A 26,032-nucleotide genomic window follows, 5' to 3' on the forward strand; every position below is an offset into this window, starting at 1 on the left:
ACAGGGTTTCTCCCCTGCCTCTGACCACTTAGTTCCTAGATAAAAGACACTCACAAGCTTTATATTTACATTAATCAGCAAAGGAGCTGGGCAGATATGGATCCTCTTGCTGTTATGTCTGTTTCACAGCCAATAATCCCACTATAAAATTAAATTTCCTATGTGTGGGCTTCTCTTAACTCCAATTAGCCAACCTACCTGACCCATGGAGGCTTCCTCCTCCCTTCACATTCTTTTCCCCTCATGGTTCTTCTCTGATGCCAGAAGTCCTGGAATGCTAAACCCTGTCTCTGTGTCTTCCGCCCAGCTGTTGACTTTTGGCATCTTTATTCACTTATCAGAAATAATTTGGGGAAAAGATCACATCTCATCACTTGGGTCTACTTGTGGACTCTTGTCTCTGGGACAATCAGGCCTTGGGGGTCTGCAGTTAGCATTACAATGCAAAGCAACAGACCAAACCTCAAAACAAGGAGGTCAGGGGCATCTGGTAGGAGTCAGGTTTTAGTGTTGGTCCCAGGTATTGAACTGATTACATCTGGCTTGGCGACGCAAGAACCTTTACCCATTGAGCTATCCAATTGGCTCATATCATATCCAAGAAATCATTAACAAATCCACTGTCAAAATATTTACCTATTTTCTTTTTCTAGACTTCAGTAGTTTTGGTCTTATGTTTAAGTCCATTTTAAAATCTATTATGAATTAATATTTATATATAGTGTAAGCTAATGGTCCATCTTTTTTTGCATGTGATATCCCAGTTTCACTAACTCTCTTCATTTAAAAGACTGTCCCATTGATTTCTTACAGAGAAGCCCCTTTAAATACAGATGTCCCTGGATTGCACTATACCTTAAGGTCCTCAGTTGTAAGTAACTGCCTAAGTAGGAAACTGATGGCTAAGGTAAGGGAGAAAGGTACTGAGAAGAGAGATAAGTGTGGGCCCAAACCCAGCTTCTCTCTCCTTGTCTAAGAGTGGCCCCAGGTTGCTTTCTCTACATTTGTGGCACATTATGTGTTATGTCAAACAACTAAAATGGGCACAACAGTGAACTCATTGTACATTTGTTTTAGTTAACAAATATTTCTTGTAACAATTAAGTGAGGGTAAGGTAGCACTTTGTATCTGTATATGACCACAGCAATGAGACTGAATAAAGTCACTCAAAGCAGTTGCACTTACTTGTTTTGGTTATTGGTTTGTTTGAGATAGGATCTAACTACATAGCTATCTAGCCTCTGTTGGCTTGAACTCAGAATGCTCTTGCCTTAGCTTCTTCCTGTGTTCTGGGATTACAGGTATGATTTACTCTACCTGGCTTGTTCTTTTTATGTCTCCTCCCCACAACACCGCCATTACCACTCCTAGGTAGCCCAAACCAGCCATAACTGTTCAGCCTCAGTCTTCTGAATGTTGAAATTATGGGGGCGTGGGGGGGAAGGCAAGCTTCAGTTTCTTTCATTAATACTTCATATCTTTAGGAGTTACAAATGCCATTAGCTGTATTTGGGAGCATTTTGTCAGGGTGTGATAAATGAGCTCTTTCTTATTTATTGTATAAGTAATTTTCTTAGTAAATATGTGAAATGCCACTTGTGGAAAACCTGATTGTTCCTAATGAAGATAGTTCCTTTGAAAAATATTAAAATTAAGAATCAAATGTGGTAGTCTATGCCAAGACCCAGTCTGAGTCAGTAGGATAATTTTGAGTTCTAGGCCCTCCTTGGCTATAGAAACCCTATGTCAGAAAATCCAAAAAATAAGCAAAATTAAGTAAAGCTTACCAATGCCCACGTAAGCAGACAAAAGAAAGTTTTGATGGGGTGTGAGAGGCCTCTTAACATGTACATTGAAGTCCAGAATGAGCTGCTACTGCTGTGCCCATCAAGAAGGACACATGCTTTAGTAATCCTGTAAGTCAAGAAGCCTATTGTAAACATTCTAAATCCATGCTGCTCTATCATTCCCCTTCCATTGAAGGGAAGCCAGCTGGCTGACTGTTCTGGTATGTTGAATGGAACAGGGCATAGTTATATTTTATAGTCACTGATTGGCTGACATTTAATATTTTTGCCTTAATATTTCTTTACAGTTTTAGCTTACAGAACCTTTCAGTGGTTGAAGCACTTTGGGCAACTTTCATAGAGTCATATGAAAACAAGAAGTAAGAACTGTGTGGTACCATGAAAGAGAGCCTGGTTCCTGGTTGAACTAAGGCTAGAAATCCCGGTGACACTGAAGAGACAGTAGGCATTTCGCCTGACTCCTGGGAAACTAGGCAGATCACAAGCCCACAGCCCTCCATAGATTCATGGCCATCAGTCACAGAAAGGTAATGCCTCAAGTTCCTCCACAGGTAGAGGACATGGCCTGTGGTCTCATAGACTCAAGACATTTCTCCATTTTAATGAGGTACCAAAGGCCTGGAGGCTTAGCCAATAACCTTTCCTTCCTAGATATTTCACCCTTCAAAAGGTACTTAGTCGCAAGTCCACCCTAAGAAGTGGAGTATGGTTTTAATCATTCACTTTTCACCATGCCGATAAATATCGTAAAACCATGGACTGCCTCATTTTATTGGGATTCACCATGGTGAGCCACAGAGAAGGCTTTAGACTACAGAGCCAGCATCTAATCTCCTGCAGAAGGCCTCCCTGCTCTCCCAACCACAGCAACCACCACAACCAAGCCACACCAAGCACCCCCTCACCAAGCAAAGCCTCTCCTCAAAGGACTAGCTAGAGACCCCCTTCTTTCCCCTTCAGCCTGGGACTAGATCCAGTTCCATGGGCCCCAACTCTATTCTCAACTCTTCTGTGGCATTCAGGGGCACCTGGATGCCTAAGAGCATAAGAACCAGAAAGCCCCTGCCTTGTTGCAGGCCCAAGGAACCTTCCCAATCCCTCAGGCAGCTCCAGTGGTCCTGTGCCTCAGACTGCATTTCATCATCCCCAGAGCAGTGTACCTTGACCTCCCACACAACCACTGGTCGATGGGGTAAGTGCAGTCATCTCCCACATCCCGCCTATTGCAGCCTTGCCCTGTGGCAGAGTGGACATGGGACCCACACAAAACTACACTGAGGAATTTTACACTATTTTTAGCTGACTAGTTTAAATCAGTCACATCTGTTCAAAACTCTTTAATTTTAAACCTTGAGGAGACTCTATTCAGAACTTAAATTTAAAACTTAAATAAGAAAAAGACTGCTAAAGACAGGATTAAACAATGGAACCCTCCTTGCTTGACATATTTACATTCAGTTCTCTTTACTCTGGTCACATCACTACCTAATATTCACATATGGCCCCACATGGGGATTTTCTGATCACTAGTCAGTCACATTTCTTGTTAATAGGTGAAGAGATCTGAGGCTCACTGCTCTTGAATATACTCTGTATAATAGCTAAGGTGGCAATCCTTTGACTAAGATCTGAGCTGAGGTCTTTCATTAGTAAATCCTTTCCATTGTGTCTCTCTGTAGCGGTTGGATGGTGCCTTTAAGTAACTTTATGTTTGTATAGTTTTCAAAGGGATTCTAAGTCTGTTCCAATATGCTTTTTGCTCTGCACTGGCAGGATAGAATCCTGTGATAAATCACTAAAGTGTTTTGAGGACATTCCCCAAATGATGGGCATAATGTGTTGTAGGTTTATGAGTTCATGTCTAATTTACTTTTAAGCTTAAGTTTTTGACATCATCATTGATAGTTTCTCTGTTAATGTTGCAGAATATAGAGAAGTTGTGGGCTGATTTATTTTGTGCATTGTATTTTAGACACTGTTTATCACTGATGCTCACCTGAGATGAGCAAACACCATACAATTAGCTTTGGAAACCCAATCAGCTCAAACAAGGTGATTTTTACCTACAAGTCTAGCTTTATAATTGATGACTTGTCAATACAGAACCATTGCTTCCTAATGAGTCAGCATAGTAAAGAGGACACATTGTAATTGGAAAAGTTGCTTGGAACAGGAAGAAAAACCTCATTTTTTGAACTATGCCTCATCATGTTATTTGTATCCTAATCCATTGCCCTCTTCCCTTTAGACAAAGTCTTATTTAAATAAACAGACAAGTCTTGTGGAGTGGGGAACCTCTCTATAGATAAGACCACAGAGACATCAATAAACTATTTCTTTTCTGGTGATCGTTATGGATTAGCAGAAATTTATGCTTTTATACCATGACACCTTATAGAGTATAATCCTATAAATGATTTGTAGTAATTTTCCACATACTACATGTTTTTTTTTACTATCAATGAGGTTCTAATGCTGGAGTTTTTTCCTATACTACTTTTAGGAGAGAATTTGTGATATATATGTTCAGAGTTTGAGTCTGAATTTTCAAAATTTTTTCTATTAAAATGTTTTATTTTATTTTAATAATATGCATGTGTATGTAGTAGCTGCTTGGTGGTGATGGTGGGTATGCACACATGTGAATGAAGGTGCTGGCATCCAGAGAGTGCGTCTGAGCTTTTGGAGCTGAGTCAGGTGGTTGTGAGCTGCTAGATGTTTTTGCTTTGGCCAAACTCTGATCCTCTGCAGGAGTATTATATTCTCTTCTCTACTGAAGCATCTCTTCAGTCCTGGAAAAAACTTTTTTGTTCATTTTCCTTGTTTGTTTTTTGTTTTTGTTTTTTTTTTTTTCTTGGAAACAGGTTCTCACTATGTGTTAGTTTTCTGTCTAAGCTCCACTCCCACAATTACTTGGTAATGAAAGAACAAAAGGAAGAACCCCAAATTGGGACTCTCGCTCCAGTCTCCGGATGGCGGCATGCCCCAGGAAGCTCGAGAAGCCATTCATGGTGTAATAACAAGAGGCATCTTTTATTAACGAGATCTCAGGCCGACACCGAGGTCTCGGGCCGACATGCCACGCATCTCACGCAGGAGACAGAGGGCCGATGAACCACGAACCTCTAAAGGTGGGGGTTTATATAGGGAAAGCCATGGAATTTCGCGCGGTTACACAGGATTGGCTAATTCAAATGGTGTAGTTACTTTTGGCACGGAGTTACATCAGGAAAGCATACGTGCAACCTAGCTGCTCAGCAATGTGGGTAGGGATGATCCATCACACTCAGCAGGGGGATGACTCACCTCTAGAGTGAAGGAAGGGGAGGGGGTGGCTCCAAATGATTATGACTAACTTTTTGAAATTTAACTCTTCAGTAACAGCCAGTTATGCCTGGCACTATAAAAGGGGATGCTTGTCCCCTCCTCATTCTCTTACTCTCTTCCTTTCTTGCTTCTTGTTCTCGCCCTGCTTCCCCTCTTCCCCTTTGTCCCTTCTCTCCCCATTCTCCTGCCCCCGTCCCTCCTCATGCTCATGGCCTGTCTTTACTCCTCTCCTCTTCTACTCTTCTCTCATTAAACATTTCCACATGGAACCTTGTTGTCCCATTGTGGTTTGTCTGGACGCGAAATGAGATTTCTACCCCAACATTATGTAGTCCTGGCTGGACTGAAACACTCTTTGCTACCCAATCACATGTACAGTTAATGGCAATTTAATATATTTTCATGATAATATTTGAGTATGTGAAACAAGAGTCTTGTTGGTTTCAGTGAAATATGAACATGTACATATGAATATGCTCTCCATGTTTATGTCAGCTCAATCTAGGCTATAGTCATCATAAAGGAGGGAACCTCGATTGAGAAAATGCTTCCCCATAAGATCAGGTTGTAATCAAGCTTATAGGGTGTTATTTCAGTGATTTATACAGGAGGGCCCAGGCTCTTGTGGGTGTGGCCACCCCTGGCCTGGTGGTCCTGGGCTGTATAAGAAAGCAAGCTGAGGAAGCCAGTAAGCAGCACCACTGGTTGACCACTGTACCAGTTCCTGCTTCTAGGTTGCTACCTTGTTTGGGTTCCTATTCCAAGTTCCTTCAGTGATGGATTACCAAGTGGAAGTGTAAGGCAAATACACTCTTTCCTCTGCAACTTGCTTCAGTGTTTCATCACAGTGATAATAACCCTAACTAGGGCAATGAGTATCAATGCAAGTGTCGAGAAATGTATCACTTGCCTTGTATTTGGTCTTTTAGTAGAAGTTGTCCGGGGTTTAATTTCCGGAAAACTTGATTTGTTTACTTCTAGTTTGTTCTTATTTCTTTTTTTTAAATTAATTTATTTATCTTATGTATGTGAGTATACTGTCACTCTCTTCAGACACACCAGAAGAGGGCATCAGATCTCATTACAGATCTAATCTGAGCTACCATGTGGTTGCTGGGAATTGAACTCAGGACCTCTGAAAGAGCAGTCAGGGCTCTTACCCACTGAGACTTCTCTCCAGCCTCAGTTCTTATTGGTAATATAGAGATCAGTATATTTGGAAGATTCAACTCCAGTTCTCATTCGTTTCGTGTGGTGTTTGTTAAAATTATGGCTGCTCTTCAGCCACTCCTCTGGAGTTGACAGATTATTCTCAGAGAGGAAAGAATCCCATTGGGGAGAAGTAGCAGGTATTTGTAAGTTTTGTTCTCTTCAGATATTTATTTCACTGATTTCCACTACTTAGTAAGTGACTTTGCCTTGGGACAATTTTTTATAGAAAACACAGTTTTAGCTGCTTGTGGGGCTTGCTTGGTTTTGCGTTTTTCCTTAATTATTGACACCAAACCCACAGCCTCTTCAATGACAGGCGAGTGCTGCACCCCTGATGCATACTCATATCTTTCTCAGTGTCAGACTTGATACCCTCCTTGTTACACCATCAATAATGATTTTCTCACTGGCTTTTCACACCAGAAATTTTAGTGAGCATACCGTGCTCTTAAATGAATAATCAAATGAATTGTTATTATTTTTTATTTCTCATTTATTTTTCTTTTATTTGTTCATTTTTTTTATAAGAACTGAGAGTAGGGTTCTGTAGTTGAGGCTGGTCCTGAGTTCATTATATAGATAGGGCTGGCCTTGAACTTCTGATTCTCCTCATTGTACCTCCCAGACACTGAAATTAAAGGTGTAATACACCATACCTGGCTTTAAGTTTGAAGATATATTTTATTATTTGTAGAGAAATGGCCAAAGGACACTGTTCCTAGCTTGCCAGCTTGCAGGCAACCTAGGGTCTTTGTCATTCTAAGCAAACTGAGACAAAGGAAGCAGACTTTCTCAAGCAGAGAATCCTGGTGCTCTGCCAAGTAAGCTGCAAACCTGAGGAAGAGACCTTCCTGTTGCTTTTCCCATGAGAAAGTAACTTTGTTTATAGTTTAATCGACATCTTGATGGGAAGCATGGTGGTGAGCAGAAGCAGAGAGAGCAGACTGGATAAACAACATTCTTTACCTCTCAAAGCTTCCCTCCTGGGACATGCTTCTTCCAGCAAGGCCATACCTCTTAATCCCTTCCAAACAGCACCACCAGCTAGGTGTCTAAATATCAGAGTCTGTGAGGACATTCTCATGCATATGACTACATGTTGTTACATTTAATGACTGCCGCATACACATTTGCAGAATGTTCAAATCATTTGCTGTTAAAAGTACGTGTATAGATTCAGAGTTTCTTTGAACCAGTCATTATGCAATAGGAATTTCTTTGGCTCTTAAGGGATGAAGACTAGCAAATAAATCTCTTAAGGAGAATTTGTGAGATACATCTGGCAATTCTGTGCTTGATATGGAACACACCATGGAACACCCTGGTACCAGCCTAGAGCAAATTTAAGAGCAAAGTCCACAGAATTAGTAATTTATTCTCAGGGCCTTTTACATAGGCCCCTAAAACATTTAAATTGTCTTTCTCACTCTAGAGACTTAGCTGAAAACGTCCGTGTGTTTTTAGCCATTTTTCATGTATATAATATGTTGTTAATACAAATGTCAGAAAGAGAAACCAAATCAAAAGGCATTTCAAAAACTAGGAATCATATGTGTGGAAAAAATATGTTTTAAGATTAAAGATTCTTACAAATCTTACCAAAGCTAGTTTGACTTTGATACTGAAGGCTTCATATAATAGTCTTTGATATAATCTTAGAGAATTACAGAAAGCAATGTAAATATTGCATTAATTTATGAAAGTTAATGCAGTGGTGGCCTAACTTGTACCTGGAAAATTTAACTTTGTGCCTCTTTTGATCCAACAATGACTTATCTAGTTAGTCCCTAGGCTGGAAGCTTGAGACATGCCAGGATCTGGTAATCTTGGTGTTGTACAGTACAGTTAAGTGTTGCATTAAGAATGCCAGTCTTTTCTGTCCTCTGACCTTGTCTTCCCTTCTCTGGCCTCATGGCTCTGCTCTTGTCTGCCTGCTTCTACCCAGTCTCCAGGCTCTCACCGCCCCCCAATCCTTCTTACCCCTGATCTCTTGCATGTAATCATTTCTCAAGAGCACATCTTGGCATGGGTCTGCAGTAAGTAATACTCCCTAAATATATTTTGTTTCAACCTCATGTATTAAATTTGTTATCACACTAACAAGTCCCTTATGTAGATCTTTTAATGAAGTTCTTGGGGGTACATTTTGCTTAGTAGATGTATTATATTATGTGTGTTTTCTTGAGTTGTTTGTATGACACAGTTTAAGAGTCATTTTAGGTCAGATGATGAAGGAAATATTTTAATAGATTGTTTAACTAATTAATGGTAACGAGTAAGTTACAGTTGGATTTATTGATGTTTTATCCAAAGAGGATATTAAGTGTAATTCAGGAGCTCATAGATTCCCCATTGACCCCTCTTACAAGTAGAAAGTTGGAAAGTGTTTAAATATGAGACTAAAAGTGTAGGGAGGATGTTCTCTGGACAGACTGCACTGATAAAGCAACCTGAAAAGAACACATTTTGATAAGGTTTACTTGGGATTATACTTTTGTCTTTTGTTAATTGGACATTTGAGTTTTCAAATTTCCCATTTCCCTTGATAAAATATCAATGAAGAGTACGTTATGGTATAAAACTCACTTATTTTTTTTCTCTCCATACAGAATCTCTGCCTACCATGAGGAGGTGTTGTTGGAGGACGAAATCTGAAAATCATGGCTGGGAAAAAGACTGTTTTAATGAATAAAGATATTTACATATCCAGATAATTTTTGTTCACTTTAGTTTACAATATGGCTTCAGGTAGTATATATTTTCACTGTTCAAAAATTCTAACCTTTAAAGTTAATTTTACTCTCAAAAATTTTGTTCAGAGGAAGTAGATATTCTTGCACAAAACAATTTAATATATTTTTGTTTATCTCAGCATTTCTAGTAATACTGAGAATTGGGAAAAACATATAAGTATCTAGTACAAAGTGTTATTAGTTAATCATCTGTATATAGCAAAACATTTTCTTTTTATGTTTCTAATTTTTGAAAAATACAAAAAATATAAAAAAATTTACTAATCAGTAAAAGTAAGTTGTTTGCAGTTTGGACAAAGTATACCACTAGTTGTCACCTATAGCTTCACTTTAAAGGCAAACTAATCTTTACTATATTAATCTTGCCAATCCAAGAACTTGGGAGATCTTTCCATCTTCTGAGATCTTCTTCAATTTCTTTCTTCAGAAGCTTGAAGTTCTTATCATACAGGTCTTTCTCTTCCTTGGTTAAAGTCACACTGAGGTATTTTATATTATTTGGGACTATTATGAAGGGTGTCATTTCCCTAATTTCTTTCTCTGCTTGTTTCTCTTTTGTGTAGAGGAAGGCCACTGATTTCTTTGAGTTAATTTTATACCCAGCCACTTTGCTGAAGGTGTTTATCAGGTTTAGTAGTTCTCTGGTGGAGCATTTGGGATCACTTAAGTATACAATCATATTGTCTGCAAATCATGATATTTTGACTTCTTCCTTTCCAATCTGTATCCCTTTGATCTCCTTTTGTTGTCTGATTGCTCTGGCTAGAACTTCAAGAACTATACTGAATAAGTAGGGAGAGAGTGGGCAGCCTTGTCCTCGATTTTAGTGGGATTGCTTCAAGTTGCTCTCCATTTAGTTTAATGCTAGCTACTGGTTTGCTGTATATGGCTTTTACTATCTTTAGGTATGGGTCTTGAATACCTGTTCTTTCCAGGAACTTTATCACGAAGGGGTGTTGTATTTTGTCAAAGTCTTTCTCAGCCTCTAATGAAATGATCATGTGGTTTTTATCTTTCAGTTTGTTTATACAGTGGATTACGTCGATGGTTTTCCGTGTGTTAAACCATCCCTGAATCGCTGTAATGAAGCCTACTTTATCATGACGGATGATTGTTTTGATATGCTCCTGGATTTGGGTTTGCAAGAATTTTATTGAGTATTTTTTGTTGATATTCATAAGGGAAATTGGTCTGAAGTTCTCTTTTTTTGTTGGGTCATTGTATGGTTTTGTTATAAGTGTAATTGTGGCTTCAGAAAAGGAATTCTGTAGTGCTCCACCTGTTTCAATTTCATGGAATAGTTTGGATAGTATTGGTATGAGGTCTTCTATGAAGGTCTGATAGAATTCTGCACTGAACCAATCTGGACCTGGGCTCTTTTTTGTTGGGAGACTTTTAATGACTGCTTCAGATTCAATGCAATCCCCAACAAAATTCCAAGACAATTCTTCATAGAGTTAGACAGAACAATTTGCAAACTCGTCCGGAATAACAAAAAAGCCCAGGGTAGCTAAAACTATCCTCAACAATAAAAAGACTTCCAGGGAAATCATTATCCCTGAACTCAAGCAGTATTACAGAGCAATAGTGATAAAAACTGTATGGTATTGGTATAGAGACAGACAGATAGACCAGTGGAATAGAATTGAAGACCCAGAAATGAACCCACACACCTATGCTCACATGAGTTTTGACAATGGAGCCAAGGAAAAAAGATAGCATTTTCAGCAAATGATGCTAGGTCAAAGGGAGGTAATCATGTAGAAGAATGTAGATCTATCCATTCTTATCACCCTGTACAAAGCTTAAGTCCAAGTGGATCAAGGACCTCCACATCAAACCAGATACACTCAAACTTATAGAAGAAGAAGCGGGGAAAAGCTTCGAACATGTGGGCACTGGAGAAAATTTCCTGAACAAAACACCAATAGCTTATGCTTTAAGATCAAGAATTGACAAATGGGATCTCATAAATCTTCAAACCTTCTGTAAGGTGAAGGACACAGTTGTAAGGGCAAAACAGCAACCAACAGATTGGGAAAAGATGTTTACTAATTCTATGACCTATAGAGGGCTTATATCCAAAATATACAAAGAACTGATGAAATTAGACTGCAGGAGACAAATAACAGTATTAAAAAATAGGGCTCAGAGCTAAACAAAGAATCCACAGCTGAGAATGCTGAATGGCTGAGAAACACCTAAAGAAATGTTCAACATCTTTAGTCATAAGGGAAATGCAAATCAAAACAACCCTGAGATTCTACCTCACACCAGTGACTGGCTAAGATCAAAAACTCAGGTGACAGCAGATGTTGGTGAGGATGTGGAGAAGGAGGAACACTCCTCCATTGTTGCTGGGATTACAGACTGATACAACCATTCTGGAAATCAGTCTGGAGGTTCCTCAGAAAATTGGACATTGAACTACCTTAGGACCCAACTATACCTCTCTGGGCAGATACCCAAAAGATACCCTAACACATAACAAAGATACGTGCTCCACTCTGTTTAAAGCAGCCTCATTTATAGTAGCCAGAAGCTGGAAAGAACCCAGATACCCTTCAACAGAAAATGGATACAAAAAAATGTGGTACATCTACACAATGGAATACTACTGAGCTATGAAAAACAATGACTTTATGAAATTCATAGGCAAATGGATGGAACTGGAAAATATCATCCTGAGTGAGGTAAGCCAATCACAGAAAAACACACATGGTATGTACTCATTGATAACTGGATATTAACCCAAATGTTCGAATTACCCTAGATGCACAGAATACATGAATCTCAAGAAGTATGACCAAAATGCGAATGCTTCACTCCTTCTTAAAAGGGGAACAAGATAACCTTTGGGAGGGAATAGGGAGGCAAAGTTTAAAATAGAGACTGAACGAACACCCATTCAGGGCCTGCCCCACATGTGGACCATACATATACAGCCACTAAACTAGATAAGATGGATGAGGCAAAGAAGTGCAGGCCGACAGGAAACGGATGTAGATCTCTGCTGAGAGACACACCCAGAATACAGCAAATACATAGGTGAATGCCGGGAGCAAACCACTGAACTGAGAATGGGACCCCCATCGAAGGAATCTTAGAAAAGACTTAAAAAGCTTGAAGGGGCTTGAGATCCCATATGAACAACAATGCCAACCAACCAGAACTTCCAGGGACTAAGTCAGTACCCAAAGAGTATACATGGAGTGACCCTGTGCTCCAACAGCATAGGTAGTAATGAATAGTCTAGTAAGAGCACCAGTGGAAGGGGAAGCCCTTGGTCCTGCTAAGCCTGAATCCCCAGTGAATGTGATTGTTGGGGGGAGGGTCGTAATTGGGGAGGATGGGGAGGGGAACACCTATATAAAAGGTGAGTGGAAGGGGTTAGGGGGATTTTCTCCTGGAAACCAGGAAAGGGAATAACAATTGAAATGTAAATAAGAAATACTCAAGTTAATAAAGATGGAGAAAAAGAAGCAAACTAATCAAAACAGTGTAAAACCATGAAATTGTATTTGTAAGTGTGTTGGGATTTTAAAGTTATTTTTGTGGCAGGGAGCTGTACCTGCTGTTTAATGGAATGTCTTTTCTCGGTTGTAGGATGAGCACCTGGCTGTCTTGTTCTAGAAGCTGGAGGAACCGTTTGTTCTGTTAAGCAGGAGGATGGAACACTGCAATATTTAGAGGAATTGCTATCTATATTAATGGTTAGAGATGTTGAGTGCTTTTTACTGGTTTTGTGCCCAATTTTATCATGAACTTTTGAAGATTAAGAAAAAATTGTTTTAATCTTCAATTACTTATAGTCTGACTTATTTGCTTTTCTGTTGCTATAATGAAATACCATGACCAAGCCAGTTTATGGAAGAGGTCATTTTGGTTGGGCTTCCATGAGACCATCATGGCAGGGCGCTGAGAGATCACATGTTAAACCCCAAATATGAAGCAGAGAGAGTGAACAGGAATTGGGGCTAGTCAATATATAATAGCCTCAGAGCTAGTCCCTAGCAAGGTATAGCCTGTAAAGTCACCACCAGGGTTCAGACATTTGAGCCTATGGGAGATAGTCTCATTCAAACCACCACATTTCCCTCCCAGGCTCCAAAGGCCATTGTTAAAATATGAAGTATATTTAATCCTACTTCAGAAGTCCCCATGGACTCCCACAGTCTCGATAAAACCCTGTGAATTTGAAAACTGAATTCATTTCAACATACAATGGAAAAGATATATATTACTATTTCCTAAAAGGAGGAATGGGGGCATAGTCAGAAAACGCTGGACCAAGCAAGACTGATAAGGCAGCATGTAAACATCAAGTCCCGTAGGTCAGACTTCCCACCTCTGGGTCATGGCCCATTTACAGGGGCTCCCTAAGTCCATCTGTAAACATATATTTACATTATGATTCATGACGGTAGCAAAATTACTGTTGTGAAGTAGCAACAAAGATAATTTTATGGTTGGGGTTCACCACAACACAAGGAATTGTATTGAAGCGTCACAGCATTAGGAAAGTTGAGAACCAGGGCTCTAGCTTAATATCTGATATCAGAGGCTTAGATGGCGCCATCCCTCCATCTTTCTGCCTGTAAAATATATCTCTTCCAGGCTGGTTCTATCCCATGTAAGCAACTCTCCCTGGCAGAAATCACAGCTTTGGCGCTTCCAACATGTTGGAGTCTGAAGAAGTATCCCAGGCTTCACTTCATCTCTCAGGGTCTTCATGCAGGAACTCAGGATTAGGGTTGGCCCTGAGGTCCTTTGGTGTGCATGCTTGTGATTTCCTAGAGAAAGATCTGTTTTTTCTTGCTTGAGAAAGGGTACATTCATAGCAGAGAACATTTTTGGATTTGTCAAAGAAGGTCAGGAAAGGGCCACAATTGTCAGTCTAGAAAGGGTATCACCGAGTTACCCCTTTGTATTGGTTGCCTCTTCTACCAACTCTATCTACTCTTCCTGGGTGTAGTCTCTGGAATGAATGAGTAGTTTGTCTTGTGGGTCTGTGAAGATATCTGGAAATTTTAATTTTTATATAGTTTTAGCTATGATCTCCCTGTCTAAAGACTTATCTGCTGTGATGATTTGAATAGGAATGACCACCATAGGCTCATATGCTTGAATGCTTGTTGTATAAGGAGTGGCACTATTAGGAGGTGGGGCCTTGTTGGAGTATGTGTGGCCATGTTGGAGGAAGTAGGTCACTGGGAAAGTGGGCTGTGAGGTCTTTATATTCAAGCTATGACCAGTGTCGAAACAGTCTCCTGCTCCTGTCTTCAGATGAAGATGTAGAACTCTCAGCTCCTTCTCCAGCACGATGCCTCCCCGAATGCTGCTGTGCTTCCCGCCATGGCGATAATGGACTAAACTTCTGAGAGTGTAAGGCAGCCCAATGTCCCTTTTCCTTATCAAAGTTGACTCAGTAACAGCGTCTCTTCATAGCAATAAAACTGTAAGACACCTATTCACCTACTTTCTTTTGCCCAGTGAGATTGTTCCATCTGTTTCTGGCCCCAAATTTTTTTATTTATTTAATTAATTTTATTTTCCTTTTTTTTATACCAAATAATTTCTTTCTGAGTTTTCATTTACCCAATCTAGATTTATTCCTTTCTGATCATTTTAGCACTTGTCTTTCTTTATTGAGTATTACTACCCAAATTTTTCTTAACTTTGAGTCTTCTTGATGGTCATAGTTGTGTATGTTTGCCCCCAATTGACAGCAAATTGCTGTCAATATGTATGTCTGTGTCATTTTTTTAACCCGTGCAGTTGACTGATACATATTTGTCATTTGAGATCTCTTCATATATCACTGTGCGTGATTGTCTGGTTGTCTTCATACTGGTTTAGATGAATTCACCTTTTTTCTCTGGGTCCATGGCTAATTAATTAATTAATTAATTAATTAATTAATTAACATGAGTACACTGTAGCTGTCTTCAAACAAATCAGGATAGGGCATCAGATCCCATTACAGATGGTTGTGAGCCACCATGTGGTTGTTGGGAATTGAACTCAGGACCTCTTATCCACTGAGCTATCTCTCCTGCCCAGGTCCATGTCTCTTAGGGTATGTGCAATATTAGCACTCTTTAGTCCTTACTATAGTTCCTTGTTATATAGACATAAGGTAGAGCTACATTTTCATTACTGTATTAATTGTACTATTGTTGTCTCTGTGATGACTGAATCTAACTATTTTATTTATTCGTTGAGTTAAAGTTAAGTACTAATCAATCAAGATATTTGCTTAACGAGTGCAGATCATACTGTATATAATTACAAGTTTTGCTTGTAGAGTGTTACTTCAGATTGGATCCTGGTCTAGCTTTTAGAGTTAGCCTATAGAAAATGCAAAAATTTTCTTCAACATACCTTGGCAAATTTAATTTCTAAGACTTTGGTCATATATACTCTGAGAAGCTAAGAATGTTAAAAACAAAATCACTGCTTCTTATATTCACTACTTAAGAAACTCCTCAATTCTCTATAGCACCTTATGTGGGAAAAAACCAAGCAGGAAAAGAGTGCAGTGGTACTATTTTAATTCTTATATTTGGTCTGAAGTTTCTCTTATCTTTGTTTCCTTCTGGTGTTTGTTTTAGGACATTAAGGTCCTTTCAGATTCTTTCACTAGTAGGGAGGGGCTGACTGTACAAAGACCCTTGGCTTTTGTGTTTTGAGCCCTTTAGGTCTTTTGACTGTCCTGTATAGCCTTCAGCCTGTGTATTGATCTTACACAGCCTGCAGTGTAAGCAGTTGAGAGAGCTGGTCTTGCTACCTGTGTCCTGTGCCCTGTTTAGAAGTGGAGGGATGTTGGAAATCAAAGTGTGCATGGGAAGGTTGACTTGGGAGAGAGATGCCTAGATCAGCCCATTGTTATCTGTGAGAAAGCTTTGGAAAGATACCTGCTGTGTTTTCAGTTGCTAATTTTCAGTTGTGAAGGTCTCATCTCAGGCAATCTTGACTTCCTGTCCTTTTTTTTCTCTCACACTCAGGGAACCCCAACTATGTTGTGGCATTGGCGCCACCTTGTGTCCCAGCTCAGGACTGTTGTTCTACCTCTGGTTGCCTAGGTTTGCTTGGGGCTTGGGCAGGGAGCCTCTCAGTTAGCTCTCTGTACACCCTTTAGATTCATGCTTAATTTCCACCCTGAAGCAGCTTTAGAGTGAAGCCCTAGTTGTTAATAATGAGTGGATGGGGGTGGATTTCCGTATCGGGTTACTTCGGTTCTAAGCCAGACATGGGTTTGTCAATTTGTTACTAAAATTTCCAACCCTAATAGCCCATGTAAAAGACACCCAATCTAAATATTTTAATTATAAGTTATATGCCTACATTGGGCTTATCTAATACAATACTAACTTATTTCCCAATTCTAAGACTCCTTATTATTTCTGGTTGCTCCCAGCCACATGATTCTGGTGCATAGTTGCTTCCTTCTCTCCTCTTCCTTCATTCTTTTTCTCCTTCTACCTGCCACCCCCTCCTGAGCCTCCAGTCCCACCTTTCCTATTCAGTACCCAATCATAGGGTCTAACCTTTTATTGACCTATTAAAGTGGAGAGAAGGTTCACATAGCATCACCTAAGTACATGATGCTCTGCTTGTGGGGTGGGGGCAACCCCTATTGAGGAACCAATATGAACAATAATATACAAGCAGCATCAAGCCAAACCACTACAGTTTACTCGTAAGATCTCAGTTTTTAGTACAAAATCCAATAATGTTAGTTGTTTAAATGTGTTTCTTACTATATTTCTTACACAGCTGTTTTCCAAATGTGGGTTTGTCTGGTGTTCTATACCAGCATAGAGTATTCATAGTTAACAGTGTATTTTCTTGCCACCAATACATGAATTTTTGTTGGATATGCTAAAGAGTCATAATGGTTTTACACAGGAAAGCTAATTGTCAGAATTTTGTTTTGTTTTACAGTCAGGGTTTTCTGTATAGCCCTGGCTGTCCTGGAACTCACCTTGTAGACCAGGCTGCCTTCAGACTTACAGAGATGTGCCTGCCCTCTGTCTCTTAATGCTAGGGTTTAAGTCCTGTGCCCAGCTTGATATTTTTATTTGTCATTCTCTTTCTCCCTCTCTCTCTCTCTCTCCCTCTCTCTCTCTCTCTTTTTTTTTTTTGTCCCTGTCAATGGATTTTATTTGGTCACAGGGTCACAGGCCAGGTATGGCCCCAGTCTTATTTGACCTTCTTCTTTGGGGCTCAGGTTGTTGGAGTGGCCGAACTTCTTGTAGCAGTTGACTACACTGTGTGCAGGCATGAGTAGCACTTGTGGCAGATCATCTTGTCACAATTGTAATTCTGGACAAGGTGACAAAGGGATGACTCAATGATGCCACTGTGCAGACACAGCACCAGGTGCAAGGTGGACTCTTTCTGGATGTTGTAGTTGGACAGAGTGTGGCCATCCTCCAAATGTTTGCCAGCAAATATCAGCTCTGCTGGTCGGTGGGATGCCTTCCTTGTCTTGGATCATTATTGATGGTGTCACTGGGCTCAATCTCAAGAGTAATGGTCTTGCCCATTAGGGTCTTCATGAAGATCTGCATGTTGGTATCTGCTACTTGGCCACCTTGTTGAAGAGAAAGAGTGGTTTGGGGTTTTTGGGGTTTTTTGTTTGTTTGTTTTCTTTTTTCCTTTTAATACTCAGATCATTTTGTTGACTTCTCGGTGTTTCTTGAGGGCTGGTATAACTTGCATTTTAAATATATTTACCTGGATCTTCACTGCTTGCTCTCTCCTTTTTCTTAACAGGCATGTGTCCTTTTTATGGGACTGAATAGACTTTTTTTAAATTGTCTCCAGTCTGTGTTCTTCTTTCACTGCCCTTTTATGAGTCAGTTTTTCACAGAATTGGCTGTCACAGTGCACGAAAAATTCGCCCAGAGTTTGAGACAAGGAGAAATGGGTGGCAGTTTTAGGACCTGTACTATCATATTTTGGATCACCAGGGGGATTATTAGAAGTAATATTATTATAACGTAATGTTATCCTAATAGTTGGGTTATAATAATTCTTATTAACAATCTCTGGTTATTCTAAGTCAGTAATTTTCCTTATTAGATAATATTTACTTTCATCTCCATAAATATAACAGTCATGCGGCAGAACTAGTAACAGCTAATGGTGAAAGAACAATTCCTTGTGTATATAGACTTTGTTTTTTTGTGAACTACTTTTTGAAATATGTCAAATTATAACAGCAGTATTGTTGGTATCAGCAATTGCCTTGAGCAGCGACATCATTTGGTAACTGTTGACATGGCAAGAGCCCTACTTTCCCAGTATTCCTTTGGTCCAAATCCCAATTCCACATGGGAGTAGTTATGTCATATTCCAAATGAAAGGCAGACTCCTTCTGCCTTCATGCTCTCTTTTCTCTTCATTCGTTTCTCTTCTTTCTCTTGCCCCTTTCCCTTGTCTTGTTCTCCCATTAAATTTCACCAAGTGGAATTGTGTTAGTTTTGTGTGCTCTATTTGGATGTGTGTGGTGGGTATTTTATTACAACGAGATTTTAATAACAACAAGTATAATAATTTAAAAGCTTGGAAACCAGACTGACTGGAAATAAGTTCCAATTTGGGCACTCAGCAGCTGTTGAACTTATATTACTAATATAAAAGTTGTGGGTGATAGTAATTTTTCCCTATAGTGTTGTGAGAATTAATCTAACTCCTTGTAAACCTCTTGTGTTTTATTACTTATCAACAACATTGGGTAGTAGTAGCCATTGTAATTGTTTCATTAAATAAAATTTGTAGAGTTGTGCAGAATGGAGTTTATCAAAGCTAAATAGGTGAAACTACACATAACTAAATTGTATAATCAGATTTATCTTATAAAATTATAATCTTAAAGGAAGAAGGTTAGAAGGTAGAATAGGAAATAATGCTGTACTATTGTAAGAAGTGACTTAACATTCAGAAAACTGAAGAAAAGGAAATTCATCTATTAAGGTGGTGTACAGTCCTAATATATCCTACATTATGTTAACATTTTTCTTAAATGTGATTTTTAAAAATTGACTATGTTTTTAATGAGAAGAATTAGTTTGGGTTTGAATGCTCTTTTTTTCCGTTTAGGCAATATGTCAGTATTGAGGGCACCCAGACATCAGAGCTCTGGAAGGCATGTTGATACTGTTTTCTTCTTTGTCTCCTGGGTGTAAGAAGTATAACAGATCTTAAAGATCTGTATTCTTGTTTGTTTAAAAAAATTGACACATGAGAGAGAGAGAGAGTGAGTGTCTGTGTGTCTGTGTGTCTGTGTGTGTATCTGAAATGATAACAATATATTCTTTGGAAAGTATTTTGTTCTTTCTCAATTAAATTTATTCATTTGTTCAAATTGGCTACCCTTTATTATCACAGGTATAGGAAAATTAGAATAGTACTGCTTTAGTGTACGTTGAAATATACAGAGAAGAGTATCTTAAATTGAGGACTCCGTTATCTCACATAGATGAGAGTTTCTGGATATTTTCTATATCTTTTTATTGCACATTAAGGGGAATTTGCTGCTATACTGTGTCTTCAGACTTTCTCTTCTGTTCAAATAACTCCTCCCTTAATGTAGGTAAACATACTAACTTCTGGGTTTTGGATAATTCTGTATCATTGAGTTGAGTCAACTGGGCAGTCTGCTTTGCAAATGAAATTTCAGGTTTATGTGTGTACTACTTACTAGTATTAGAAGCATTTATTTAGCATTTTTCTTTAGTTCTTTCTGGACAAGATAGCTACATTTGCAGTTTCATTTGAAAGTCAGTTTTTCTCTTATGTGAAAATACTAGAAAATTCTAGATTCCCAACAAGGCTTTATTTTGTTCTGGATAGTTTTGACTCAGCTCTGAAAGGGATTTTTTTGAATGTAAAGGAATTGATTTTAGGCTAGGGACACTTACCTTCTGGTCTATTGTTCTTTTGTCTGGCTTATGTAGTGAGGCAGGAGAGCTTGTGTGTTATATGTTTCTTTGTTCTGAGCAACCTGCTCTCAAAAATCTATTTATAATTACTTATACCAGAATTACAAAAGTCTGATTGTAGTTTTTTGTCTCATTTTCTTCTCCTACAATCTGAACCTGGTATCCGAGTTGCCTGTTTTTCATTGTAAGAAATCAAAGGCCACAGAAAACTGACTCTGCTGCTGTTAGATTGAGTCAGTTCATCAAAGCCATGTTTGGTGGAGCAAGCTTTTAATCCTAGCAGGTGAACTTCTATGAGTTCCCGGCCAGGCTGGTGTACATAGAACACCTTTTCATCTTGATACTAACACCCAGCTGGAGTGGCATTATTACCAGAATAAACTGAAAGGAAAAGTCGGTGTACATAAGTTCTTTAAAGCAATAGTCCTCCCATGGATGGTCTCTGAATGTTGGTGTTGGTGTTGGTGCATTAGAAGTAAAAGTAGAATTGGAATAATTAGCTCTTTGAAGGCTTTAAGAATGCTAGTGACTGTAGAGAGAGTATCTTGTGTATTTGTATGGATATATCACCTTTCAGTTAAAAAAAATTATGGCCTATAGGAAAGGGTAGAATAGAAGGTGGGACATCCAGGAGGCAGAAAGAATTCTGGGATAGAGCCAGGTTGGAGAGATTTGTCCTGGAAAATGTGACCAGACAGACTCGTGGTTCCTGAGCACAGGTAATGAGCCACATGGCGGAATGTAGATTTGAGTAAGTGGGTTAGAATTTGTCAGAGAAGAGTCTAGCTCTATGGCCAAGGTATTTGTTAATATATTTTGATTCTCTGTCTTATTTCTGGGAGCATGGGGCTTGGAGGAATAACCGGGTTCAAACTTCTACAAGTGACAACATGAATCGAAACAAAATCGAAATCTGAGCAATGACCAGTGTATAGATTTGGTTACTGGAACTGGAGGATGATGTTCACCTGGAACTCAATCCCAATTTAGGTTGGGAGTGAAAGCATGATTTTTTCATATTAACTAGATGAGCTATTAGCGATGTGGCTTATGTCACCATGCAGACACTAAAGTTTAGGTTCTTCAGTATTTTTTAGAACTTAAAAGCAGACACCGTGGTACCTAATCTCGGCTTTCAGGAGATGACACCAAGAGAACAGAACTTTCAAGGGAAGGCTACAGAGCAGGTAACCCCAGCTCAAGGAAAGACACAAGCACTATGGTAACCAGAGTCTAAATGCCTCATTTGACTGAGCTGGTTTCTTAGAAAAAATATTTCCGTAACTCTGTTGGAAAATTAGTCTCTTTACAATCACAAGATCTTCATTTGTTTTACTACCCTGCATTACAGTTCCAAAGAAATTGGCAAGTCTTTCCCATTGGTTTCCTTGTAGAATAAATTATAAAACCACAAATATTAAAAAAAAATCATTGTTTTAGAAACACATTAACAAGAAGAAAGACATATAGCAGAGTAGAAAGGATCTAGATTTTGGTTTTATCCCAGTTACTTCTGTTTCCTGTTTTGTCAGATTTAAAAAAAACAATGGTTATTTTAGAAACGACCCTGTTGAGGAAAAACAGAATCTGGCCATCTGGATTTCTTTTCTGGAATTAGTCTTTCTTGGTTGCCATCATCTGCTTACACGGTCCACCAGGAAGGGTGATTGTAGACACATATTTATAATTTATATCTGTATCAGTTTTTCAAGTTTTCTAGGGCTCTTATTAGCTGTTAAATGTTTTCAGAAAATATTGAGATTAGTGATTTGTGTCAGTAGATCTTGGGATAACTTCCTGAGCTATTTGAGTCTTTGTTTGATTGCTTGTGGTCAGTTTCTTCAGCATACTTGTGTACCATGTTGCTTTTTCTTTCTGAATTTCCTTCTTTGTATTATTAAATAGATAAAAATTTAAGTTCTAGAAAGCCAGGGATGTGTAACTGAAGGAAGTACACAGTACGTGTCCCATGCTGAACACTAAGAAAATACTTAGTGAACATCTGTCAAAATGAGGGGAAAAAAAACTGTTGTGCATGTTTGGTGGTGTTTCTAAGTTCCTTTGTTGCTCAGTCTGGTGGGTAGACTCCAAGTCAGCTGCTTGTTTTAGTAGTCTGCATCTAGATTTTGACCTGGGTAGGTGCTTGTTTTTTGAAAATAGCAGGAAACTAATCTTCTTTTGTCTTGCTTTCCATCACTGGCTGGCCAAGCATGGTTTTGCAGCAGAATATTTTCCTTGCTTACTTAATTAGCTGCATCTTATTAGCCACTGCATTTTTAAAATATTTAACATCCTTTTATAATTCATATCTTTTTCATTTCTTTTGGATCGGCCACCGGAATTCAAATATTAGAGGAAATGTTTAAGTTCCACAAAATGAAATATTCCTTTCCTTTAAAAAAAGTGGTCATAATACTTTGATACTATATTCTTGTTTTAACTTTATGACATTCATTTTTGTATCTTAAGGTCTTTGACCCATTTGGAGCCTGTAAAAGTATTTGATAGATATAAAATGACTAGATTGTCTTTTACTAATTTACAGCCAAACCTGTGCCTAAAACTCCTTTTCCAATGCCTTTCTTCTACTTTTTTCCAATATCACATTCTCTGAGTCATTATTAGACATCACACAAAAATTAAATGTACAAAGAGTCATTTTAGAAGTTAGTATCTTTGACTTCTACACATTAGCTCTATAAAAATCAGGTCTAATATTGACTTGTATTGTTAGATGAAGCATCTTTTGTGTTTTTTGGAAACTGATTTCTTGTTCCTTATACTAAGAAATTAGGTCAATGTAACCAGAGCATTTGATCCATCTGTGACTTCCTTTGTGTGCTGTTTCCTGAATCATCTCTTTGATGATTCCGTTTAGACCTATTTAATCTCTGCACAAATTTGGGGCCTTTTACAAACCCTTCCTGGATTCCCAGGATGCAGATGTTTTCTACCCTGTTAGCAACTTTACTTTTCATTCTACAAGAGCAACAATTTAAATTCTATTAGTCACATTCTGACTCTCAGTGATTACTCTTTCACAATTTTGTGTCTTGGTCTCTGATTTCTCCAACTATTCCTCCACTTCTTTTCTCCATGTGCTTCTCTAGTTTGCCCTCCAGTGAGGACCGTGTATCCTTGCATTTCCATGAATCTCAGATAGAGTAGCTCACTCTGCTTGTGGAGAGACCCATGCACTCTGCTGCACTGTGGAACAGGTCAGCTAGAGGAACACTATGGTGTTGCCTCTCAGGCCACGGCAGTGGGGGTGCATGGCCCACACTCAGTAGTCAAAGATGAATTTTGCATAATTTCCAAGTGAGACTCTTATTTTAAAAGTTCTTAAAATATAAAGGTTCTGTAACTTCCTTTTAAAGCTTAATTCATGGTTGTAACTTTGGAATATAATATATCATGGCTGTTGTCTTTGTTTAGTGGCATTTTCTGTTGGATTCTTATTGATGACACTTAAATTCTTGCAGATTAAATAGTGGACTGTTGTGGAAACACTGGATAATCTGCTTACTTTGTGTTGAGTTTGTAAGTATGTGAAACGTACTTACATTTTACCAGAAGCCATAGCTATGGGTGCTAGGATCTGAAAATATCTGTATGGGCTGTGTATTAGGTAAAGATGTTGATGGTTATTGGTCAGATAAGGAAAATTTATTGGTGGGGTTGGTGTGGTGCTGCTTGTATTTAAATGCTCCCTACATACTGGCTCCCAAGACCCCGAAGCCCTGAGGAACAGATCCTCAAGTACCCCAAGTGATGCTTTGTAAACTTTGCTTCTTAGTTTAACTCATCAAAAATGGATAGAGTCTGTGATTAGGCAATAGAAGAAGAAAGGTGAGATTGAGGATGTAGTGGAGGGTCTCAAGAGAGAGGAGAATGGGGAACAAGAGAGGAGACCAAGGGAGGAGGAAACCACCATGTGAGGAGATGGACCCTGAGCATATGGCCTGGAAAAACAGCAAGTAACAGGGGACATTATGGCATGGAAATAGGTTAGTATAGCTGTAAACCTGCCCAATTAGGCTTATGACTTGTAAATAAAGTACCTGGATTGTGTGTCTTTTATTTGGACTAGTTAGAGTGTTTAATTCCTTTTATAATTGGTGCCTTTCACTCTGAGATTAAGTCTCATGCTCTACTGAAATGAAGTTAGATATTGTACTGTGTGTTTCTGGTGGTGCAATAACTTTGCTGTTTTTCATAGAGCATTGAGGTGTTTCAATATTTGTGAAAAAGAGGCAGTGAGTAGTTTTTTTTAACTATGTGCTACTGCAGTGTACACAGAATAGCTTTGTTTGGAATTAGCTAAAGTGATAGGTTTGGGTCTTGCTTTACTAACAGTGTAGTTTGTAGCAGAAAAGTTTCTATAAATGCACACATCATACTTAACCTAATAGTATTATCCAGAGCAATGACCAATTTCTTTAATATATTCATCCATTATTAATTGACTTCTTTATGGTTCAGGTGCCGGGCACATTTATACATCTGGGTGAGATTGCAAATTTTGTTTGTATATTACAAATGCCGGTAAGCTGTTTTTCTATCGAAACTGGAATTATGTTCTGTAAAGCAGTTACTACTGACAAAAATTGAGCTCAGGTTTTTTAGTTGAAGGTGCACTTGTTTCATGACAAGTAGAAAATAATGCTGTTAGACTGTTTTTACCTGTGCGTAAAAGAAAAACTTTAATGTTTAAGATAAAGTGTCATTATAGTATATAAAAATGTTCATATAATGTACATATATTTGTGTGTGTGTTTGTGTGTGTGTGTGTGTGTGTGTGTGTGCGCGCACACATGTATGTTTGATTGTAGTGTATAGATGAGATCATCAAGCTAACTGACTTAGTTTCTGGATATGGGAAACAGGAAACCAAATTTTCTAAAAATGATTAGTAAGTTTTTGTTTAATCAAATGGCTGGCAGAAACTTGAAATTTCTTTAACATGTTATTTTTAAGTTCTATAGAAAGTTCTTTTAGGAAAGAAAAAATAACCATTCCAAGAAACTTCTTTTCTGTTTTTCCTGTTATAGTGAGCTGCATAGTTCTCCTAAGCAAGGAGGTGGACTTCATCCTCCTTACCACTTTCACCCTTGCCTACCCCAGGGACTGTCTGACAAGGTAAAAGAATGGTTTCCATTTATTAAAACATGATACCATGAGTTTATTGTGACGCGTTTTTGTCTGAACACTGCTGAAGAATAAAAAAACAATATTACTAGTTTTTGTACTAAGTATAGAAATAATGGCCATTCATGCAGGTGTTTGGAACCTAAATATTTGCACCTGAAAATAATAGAAACCATATTTCCTTAATAAAATTTAAGGAAAACATATTTTAACATAATTATTAAATCTTATTTTAATGCAGATCTAATATCAGATTCATCAGTGAGTAAGAATCCCGATTCTACGCAAAGAAATTGAATTGGTTCTGTTTTTTTCAAGAGATGAAATTGCTTCTTGTGGTTATGAAGGCAGGTATGGAGAAGCTAAGTGAGTTCTATAATAATAATAATAATAATAATTATAATAATAATTATAATTATAATTATAATAATAGTAATAGGCATTGTCATGTTTAGCTTCCCTCAGGTATAAAATGATAAGAAATTGAAAGCGACATTTTTATTTTTATTTTTATTTTTTTATGTGAATGACATTGGCGAGGCCTTATTTGTCAGTCTTTGCAAATAAGAAAAACTCGCCTCACAGACATGTTGATGTATGACTTTCTTTTCCGGTTGTTTGGTTTCAGCATCAGGATTAGACTCCCAGTAAATGTTTTCTAACTGTTTTTGGGATATCTTACCTTTTCAACTTTGAGAATGTGGTGGCCGCTGTTTTCATACTTTTCTTCCCCTGCCTTTATATCAGTTCAAATAGGATTCAGGAAGTAATATTGACCTATTGTCAATATAGATTACCATACTGTGCACACTCAAAAGGTATACTTCTTGG

At 38.4% G+C, this 26,032-nt stretch overlaps 1 long non-coding RNA gene and 2 pseudogenes across 1 annotated transcript; 2 read left to right on the forward strand and 1 right to left on the reverse strand.

The window, feature by feature from the left end:
- LOC148005534 (polyubiquitin-C-like) overlaps positions 1-26,032 on the forward strand; it is a 1,830,776-nt pseudogene that overhangs the window by 1,529,946 nt on the left and 274,798 nt on the right.
- On the forward strand, positions 4,681-9,059 carry LOC148005549 (uncharacterized). Its single transcript, XR_015620589.1, has 2 exons — positions 4,681-4,940; positions 8,958-9,059. It is a non-coding gene; the product is annotated as an uncharacterized LOC148005549 (long non-coding RNA).
- Positions 17,266-17,766, reverse strand: LOC148005550 (ubiquitin-ribosomal protein eL40 fusion protein pseudogene; annotated as a pseudogene).

This window comes from Rattus norvegicus, chromosome 5, assembly GCF_021556685.1.
Source record: "Rattus norvegicus strain SHRSP/BbbUtx chromosome 5, alternate assembly SHRSP_T2T, whole genome shotgun sequence".
NCBI lineage: Eukaryota > Metazoa > Chordata > Mammalia > Rodentia > Muridae > Rattus > Rattus norvegicus.